At 38.1% G+C, this 8,622-nt stretch overlaps 1 pseudogene; it reads right to left on the reverse strand.

The window, feature by feature from the left end:
• Positions 1-4,422: 4,422 nt before the first annotated feature.
• On the reverse strand, positions 4,423-4,904 carry LOC114024659 (annotated as a pseudogene).
• Between the last annotated feature and the right edge of the window lie 3,718 nt (positions 4,905-8,622).

The raw sequence follows: 8,622 nt of genomic DNA on the forward strand, positions 1-8,622 counted from the left end.
TCAAGATTTGTAGTGCAATGTTGTTTCTTGACACATCATTCTGTCTAGTTTCATAGCCTACCTCACCTACCTACCCCACCAAAAAAAATAGTCAGCATTTTAAAAATCCCTTATTCACAGATCTGGGAATATTGTAGGAGGGACAAGGTTTTGCTCCAGCAGGCTCAATTTTATGGATAGGTCATGATAGGACCATCCAGGGACATTCTTATGCTCTTGGTAGCCACTCTCCAGACCTCCAGTTTATTCTGCCTTCCCATCTCCCCAGCATTAACTAGTGCTTCAACAGTATAAAAATTTTAAAATTGCTCAATTCTTCTTCCCAGTCCAGGACAGTCAATGTCAGGTACCCACATAAACGCTTCCTCCCTTGCTCTGGGGATAACAATAGCTAGGTATGGCTTTGTTTATGTCAAGTGGAAAAGGGAACTATTATGAAGCAAGGAGAAATACATAAGACATAAGAATGCTTGAATGAAAACAGTCACAAACCCATTTTGTGATTGCTGCATCCAATACAATGGAAATATTGTATAATAAACTATAGCACAGAAAGAGAGAAACCACAGCTATATGAGAAATGTAAGAACTGAAATTGTGAAAGACAAATGGAAGCTCAGTGGGAGGAGAACTCTCATTTATGTCTCATCTATTTCTCTTTTAGGAAAATGAATAATGAAACAGAAATAAATGAGCCAGCTGGAGAACTATCTTTCTTTGAAATGAGTTCCAAATGCTCTATGGGTCACTGTAATAGGGGAAAGGACCCTGTCTCTTTAAGGAGGTTTTCATTTCAGTTTGGGGACAGCCTTATAACTGTTTTGCTGGACAAGGTAATTTAAGCTCCACTGGCCTCTGTTTCCTCAAATATAAATTGAGGCATTTGACCTTGATATCGTAGAAAGTCTCTTCATGATCTAGGTCTACAATCTCTTCTAACACTGAGATTCTGTTATTATACAGCATTCTAATGCTGTATAATATATTTTGAAAGAAATATATTTGTATATATTTTGAAAGAAACTTGGAGAACCCCAGTCTCTCCCTCATACTCCTCCTTTTAAAATTGAAGAGACTCATCTTCAGAGATAGTACACTGTAATAGTGGTAAACACTGGAATTGTCCAAAGAGCTGGGTTCAAGTCCCATTTGCAATTTTATAGCTGTCTAAACGAAGGCAAGCTATTTAGACTGTGTAAAATTAGTGGGGGTGAAGACTAAAATTACTTCTAAGGCTGATTTTTCTCTAATTTAGAGATCATGGATACCAGGTTGGCAAGCTGAGCAATTCAAAGGATGATGGTTCTCTCAATAGAAATGGTTCTGTTTGGAAAAGGGATGGATTTGGGTGAAAATATAATGAGTTCGAATTTGGATATGTTGAGGTTTTGATGTCTATAGGTGGTCTGGGGAGAGATTTCCAGGAAGCTGTAGGTAATATGAGTGGAGTTCAGAAGAAAGATTCAGAGTAATCCATGGAGAGAAAATAAATGAACATATCGGAGCTATTTTTCTCCAAGGGAGATGGTATACAGAGAGAATAAAGGAGCCAAGGAGCCAGAAGAAAACCTCAAAGGACTCCCACATTGTGTGCGTGGAAGAGGTTGAAGAGCCAACAAAGAATATTGATTTAAAAAGAAATAGTAAGGAGAACCCAGAAAAGAGAAGAATTACAGATCTTAAGAGAAGATTGTGACTGGGAGGAGGCGGATGAAATCATAGATTCTTGAATTATTTGACAAAGAGCAATATGAGCATGCATGCCATTTGACAAGTGAATTTCTCACAAAAAAAGTCTTTTGAAATAAATAGCACAGGTGTCATTAAACTCACTTTTATAAATGAAGAAACTAAAGTTCAGAAAAATTCAGTGAATTATGAAAGATCCATAAAATCATAGATTTAAAGAAGAAACCCCAGGGCAGCTAGGTGGCATAGTGGATTGAAAGTTGGACCTGGGGTCAAGAAGACCCGAGTTCAAATCTGCCTTCAACACTTATGAGCTCTGTGACCCTGAGCAAGTCACTTGACACTCTTTGCCTCAGTTTTTCTCATATGTGAAAATAAACTGGAGAAGGCAAACCACTCCAGTATCTTTACCAAGAAAACCCCAAATGAGGTCATGAAGAGTTGGAAATAATTGAAAAAAAAATGACTGAACAAGTCACACCCCTTCATTTTACAGTCAAAAAATCTAAGGTCCAAATATGTTAACTGACTTGCACCTATGTTGTATGTCACAAATAAGTGGCAAAGCCAGTATTTGAATACAGATCTGAATCCAAACCTAGAACTCTTACCAACCCCACGGTACTGCTTCATGGCTAATTAACAATAGACATTCATGTATGTTTTATATCCTATCCACCAAGTCATTTGGTCCTCTCAGCAGTCCTATGAAAGAGGTAGCCATGGTTTTATCCCCATTTCATGGATGAGAAAACTGAGACTTAGTTAAAGGGCTTACTTGCCAAAATTCACAGGACTAGTAACTGACAGGACTCAGATTTGAACCCTGATATCCTGGTCCATTCTTCTAAGTTACCATGATCATTTTAATTAGGGAGATATATTGCCTCAATCTCATTTGGGCAGCCAACCCTGCAGCCCTTTTAAATTCTCCTACATTAACATGAGAAGAAAAGTCTGATGTTTTTACTGATAACTAAATGATTTATTACCCTTTATTATTTCTATTTGCTTCCAGGGCTGGGAAGTAGGGAGACTCATACCAGGTGGGGGTATTTATTTCCTTGCAATTTTCTCTCTGATGGAGTTGGTTGCTCCTCTCAGCATGAACTAGATTAAGAAACTCACATCATTTAATTATTTTTATAATCACCTAGTCAGAAATGTGGGAGAGTAATTTCCAATGTAAAAGGAAAGAGAGAAGAATGGAGATGGCTTTTCAAACACATCCAAGGTTCTAGGACACTTGCTTACAAGAACAGGAATATACAAGCATCAATTTTGTTCCAGAGGAACCTGAGAAATAGTATAAACTTCTCATTTTTAGACAAGAAAACTAATGCCCAAGGAGTGTAGATAATTTATCCAAGGTCATACAAATAAGTACTAGAGCCAGAATTCAAACTAAAGTCTTTGATTCTAAATTCAGTGCTTTATTATATTCCCTCTAACGCTCGGCTAAATGAAACCATTCAACAACTATATTTAGCATATCAGGCTTTGAGAAACCTAGAGGATTGGGGAATATTTGGGGATAGGAAGAATTAGGGGAATTTATAGTTTAAGAGGAAAAAAAAACCCAGAACAATCAAAAATAATTTTTCTTGCCTCCTTGTCTCTGAGCCATTAAAGAAGGAAAAAAAAAAGGAGGTGGAATATAAGTGGGATGAGGGCTATCCTGTCAAATATAACCTCTGGATATCTGAGAATTGATTGAGAAGGGGACTTCCATAACTGGGTGCTGAGAAAAGATTAGGCTTTGTGTCCTCAGATGTTGCTAAGAATTCTCCGCAAGGGAGCACAAACCAGAAAACCAGAACTTGAAGACAAAATGAAAATTGTAACATTAAGCAAAGTTTAAAATCAGGCTATATTGTACAGAATTCCAGGCTTCAGGAATGGTGGGATGAGAGTGATGGGAAAGTAAGGAAACAAGTCAAAAGAGTTCTAGGGGCTATTGGGAGTAGTTCAGAAAGAGGTGCAGAAACAAAAGAAATCATGAGGAAATGTTCAGTCACGATAGTTCAAAGATGGTCATAGAGAGGAAAGAAAGATTTTCACAAATAATATGTGGCTTTTTTAAAGGATGACCCAGAATTTGCCAGCCACTCTCCTTCTAGCCAATGAGTAAGACAGATTGATTTAGTACCAGATAAGCAAAAACACTGATCTTGGGGTCAGAAGATCTAAGATCTGACATCTCCTAGCTATTTTACCTTGGACAGGATATTTAAGCTCTCTACACCTCAATTTTTTTATCTAACAAATGGGTAGATACGACTTCAAGTATTTACCTCACTGAGTGGGTGGGATAAATGCATAAAGTAATATGTAAAAAGTTATCACTAAAGTGATCCACTTCTTACGAGGAAAAAAAAAGAAGAAAAAGAAAATGGAAGAATTTATCACAAAAGGGAAAATACAATTCAGGATAGTGCACCTTGAGGAGGAACTAAGAAAGCTTGCTGGTTTATACAATTCATAGCCTCTGCCATGCTGTATCTCAGTCTAATAAGAGAAATAGGTCAATCATGCAAATAGATGTAATACCAAACAAGATATAGTACTTTTTTTTTTACCAGCAATAAAAAGCTTTATTATACACATTAATTTTACAAGAAATGGCTATCCCTACTTTGAGGACCCCCGCCCTCTTGATGAACATGGGAGGCTTTCTCCAGTAGCAGTGATGACCAAGTCCATCGGCCCTGAGGCCGTTGGGCTGGTCGGGCCCTAGATGGACTTGTAGATGGCCTTGGTGGGCAGCGTCTGCAGACTCAGGGCACCAGGCACTTGTAGAAGGAGGACAGCAGCGCCTCGCTGTAGCCCACCAGGAAGTCGAGCTTGGAGGGTGGCAGGCACTGCAGCAGCAGCAAGCAGATGGCCAGCTGGGTGGCCTGGTGCTTAATGGCAACCTCGTCGGCCAGGCAGCCCGGGAAGGTGCAGGACAGGAACTTGCGGAGGAACGCGTCCTCCACCGTCCTCTCCGCAGCCCCCTCCTCTCCGTGCAGGTCACTCGTGTGCAGGGACAGCCAGCCCTTGCGGTGGGCGAGGTCACCGGCTTGTCCCCCTTCCCCACTCGGACCCAGGCCGCTCGGTTGGTTCTTACAACAAACAGCGGTGGGGTGGACGCCGCGGCAGGCGGACAGCACCTGTGGGACCCCGGCGATGGCCACTCGTAGGCTGATCCGGCCGCCGCACAAGGGTGCCGCCATCTTGGGTCGGACCAAGATATGGCACTTTTTAAGAGAGGGGAATTGGTTCAAGGGATGGATGGGACACCACTCCTAATTGAAGAGATCAGAAATGACTTTATTGGAGCAGAGGGTATTTGAGTTTGGATTAAAAGACATGTGGGGCCTCAATTAAAAGTAGAATAATGGCGAACCGAAAGCTTGCTTTCGAGTAGGAAAATCACAGGCTCAAATCCTTCCTTTGACACATCCTGGGTGACTTGAGCCAAAACATTTCACCTCTCACTGCTCCAGGTACCTTTCTAAGATTAAGTTGCAGAGACCTGCACTGGTAGAGGGCGTTTTCACACCAGGAGTCTCATAACTAATGAACTCACAAGCGCAGATCCATATCCCAAAGAAAGAGAAATCAAAATGGAGGGATGGGTGGAAAGGATTTCAGTAGTCACCATCAGTAACATTGGTGAAGGAGTGGGGAAGAATTAGAGCAAAGTCCTGAAACAAGCAAATGAGTGAACATAGGCAGGAAAATGTGATGAATGTCTAAGGCACACCTAGTTGTCCATGCTAGAAGGGTATAGGGTAGAATAAGTGAAGACAAATTGTGTGAGATAAAGCTGTGAGAACAGGGTCGTATTAGATTGTGAAGGGTCATCCTGGTAGGGAGTTGGTTAAACAAAAAAGATTGTTTATAAGTATTGCTATGATCAAAAATGAAAATGGTGCAAAAACAAAGTAAATGGGCAAAATAAGGCAAGGAAAATAAACAAGAAAACAAAAGTTTTGGCCCACCAGATCTGTCTGGAATCCATCTTTGTGAACAGGAATAACCAGGAGATGAACTCTCAGGGTAGGAGGGTGGTTTATGTTTTTTTTTTTTCCTTCTGTCTTTTGTCTGCAGTCTTCTCTGTCATCCCCTGACTAATAGCAAGTAGGAACAGTTTCAATTATTCAACAGAGATGTTAGTGACTAAATTCCCGTGATGATTTTCTTGAAAAAATTTTTTTTTAATTTTCTTCTTTTCTGTATCATTTCCTCACCAATATTTCCTTTCTGGGCCTTAATTTAGGTCTCTTTTCTTTTAAAATGAAGTTTTCTGCTAGACTGGTTTTTAAAAATATTTAAATTCAATATTAGTCATGTTTACTCTCCCAGATTTGTTTCTGATGGGTTGGACAGAGTATCAATAAAAAATAAAGAACAAAAAGAAACCAGGCAAAATTTTTTAAAGGTCTCCATCTTTTTACAGATTTTCCACTGATCTGGGAAAGCACCTTCTGAATTCCTCCAGTACCTGCTTAGGGTGAAGTATTGTGAGAAATAACAATAGGGGTTCTTAACCTCTCAGTTTATGTACGCGTGTATGTGCACAGGCATGATGGGAATCTTTAGAATTCTTAAGAAGACGATAGATTACTTCTCCTAATAATGGTTTGATTCTCTTATTTTTACTCACATCCTTAGTTTTTAAAAATCTGTGAACACAATAACTCTTTCTCTTCTCCAATATTCCTCAATTTTCCAGATTTCTGAAAGTCTGATATGTTAGGTCTTATGGAATTAAGGGTCTCATTTGAACAGTAAATTTGAAGAATACTGATGAAAAAGAATGAGCAATGGATTTAGAATGAAAGGATCTGATTTTGAATCTTAGTTCTTCTATTTAGTAATATGATGTTGAGAAAGCTATCTGTGCCTCTCTGGCCTTCAATTTCTTTGTCCTATAATATAAGGGATTGGTATTAAATGACTTCTAAAGGTAAAATAAAATATGTAACATCTCAAAGGAAATCAACTATATTGAAATAAAGATGTAATTTTCCTATCCACGTTCATAGATCCGCTTAAGTGAGCTACAGTCGCTTAAGGGTCTATGAACCTCAAGTTAAGAACCTCTATCTTAGAAGGACAAACCTATTACCATAGGTCATTATTTTAGGAAAAAAGGGAATTTTGCCAGCCCGTCTATGCTCCAGGAAATTGGCCATAGGGAAATGATTGGTGGCACTGGGAACTATACTGAGGAAGGCTGAGTTGGTGGATTGTTTTTGGGTAAAGAAAAGCATGATTTGTCACTTTCTTTCCCAATGAAGACTGGTGAAGTCCTTAAGGATTGGTCTGTGTCAAAGTCCCAGAATTTGCTCAACCCATTAGATTGAGATTATCATCTAAGGTGAAAGGATAAAAGGAACTTATATAAGGAGAAATCAGTCAAAAAGAATGATAGACTTTATTTAAAAGAAAAAACACTGGTCTGATTCTTTGGAAATGTAAATTCCCAGGGGGGGAAAAAAACAAAAAACCTCAAATTGACAAAAGGTATCTGATGATGCAACATTGGTTGTAAAGCTACCTTCTTAATTCTGATGTAGTTTTGGTCTCCCAAAGTAAAGTTGTATAACTTTTGATGAATACTTAGCCCAAAATTAAAATGTTTGGGACAGAATCTGTGGGTGCATGAAATTGAAGTGACCATAGAGATTATGTGATGATCAACATGACTCTACTTGGGATAATATTATTTCATGCCTTTAATTTTGCAGCTCACAAAATGCTTTCTTCTTCCACAACTCTTTAAGGTAAATTTGATAATCATGGTTATCCTCATTTTATAGATTAGGAAACTGAAACTGAATGATGAAAAGATTCAGTAATGAAAATTAAATGTTAAAGGTACAACTGGAACCCAGATCATCTAAACTCCAACCCATTTCTCTTTTCATTAACCCACATAGAGAATATAATCTTCAGCAATGCGTTAGGCTTTCTAGAAACATCAGATATGGAAAATTTGATAATATAGATCCTAAGTATCATTACCCCCAAACTAAAAAAAGAATTTACTTTAGGTAACTAGATAATTTTATTTCAAAGGCATATGTCAGAGTCTGGGTTGATCTCACTCTGTTGTTTAATATAAAATTCTCCATCCATATCTGTTATCTAACTATTTAAACTTCCTTGCCAATGTTCTGCTAGGCTTTGTGTGTAAGCACATTTTGGACTCATTAACTGACTCAGATGATGAATATCATTATATAGTCATTCCAAAGAATCTTCCCTCTTGAATAGTGATAATATTGCCCTATATGGAACTTATTCTTTTAGGAGGTTTATTATTATAAGACATTTATCTAAATGGGTTTCAATGTATTATTGATTTTCAATCATATTGTATTTCCTAAAATGCAGAATTATGACTTTTTTCAATGTTCTGTCTCATCGCCTTCATGAGGATGATCATTCTCCCATAAATTAGAAGCATAGCAGATTTTGCCTCAGTAAGCATTTCTCCCTCTTCACCTTAGAACTCTGCTCTCACTTTAGCCATTGTGCTACTCTTGGCTAGTCCCCTACTAGTAGCATGTATTCTTAGTTTTTTAGGAGCCATGAAACCAAAAGAGAAACATTACATGTGATAAAGATCATTCTTGTGTTGTAAGTGATCTTAGAGACCATCTTTTCTAATGTCCTCACTTAATAGATACAGTCCAGAGAGGTTACCAAAAGTTACCCTATCAATCAATCAATAAGCATTAACCATCTATGAAATACTTGACAGTGAAATAAACACTGGGGACAAATGAAATAAGTAAATAAATATTTACTTCAAGGAATTTACGTCCCATCAAGGGAGACAGAATGGACATATATAAATATATTTGTAATACATATAAACATAACAAATATACAGTAAATGCAAAGTAGTTCGGTGGTTAGGAAGGCAGGACTAGCTGT

Source organism: Vombatus ursinus, unplaced genomic scaffold (genome assembly GCF_900497805.2).
Source record: "Vombatus ursinus unplaced genomic scaffold, bare-nosed wombat genome assembly UNPS02014822.1, whole genome shotgun sequence".
Classification (NCBI taxonomy): Eukaryota; Metazoa; Chordata; class Mammalia; order Diprotodontia; family Vombatidae; genus Vombatus; species Vombatus ursinus.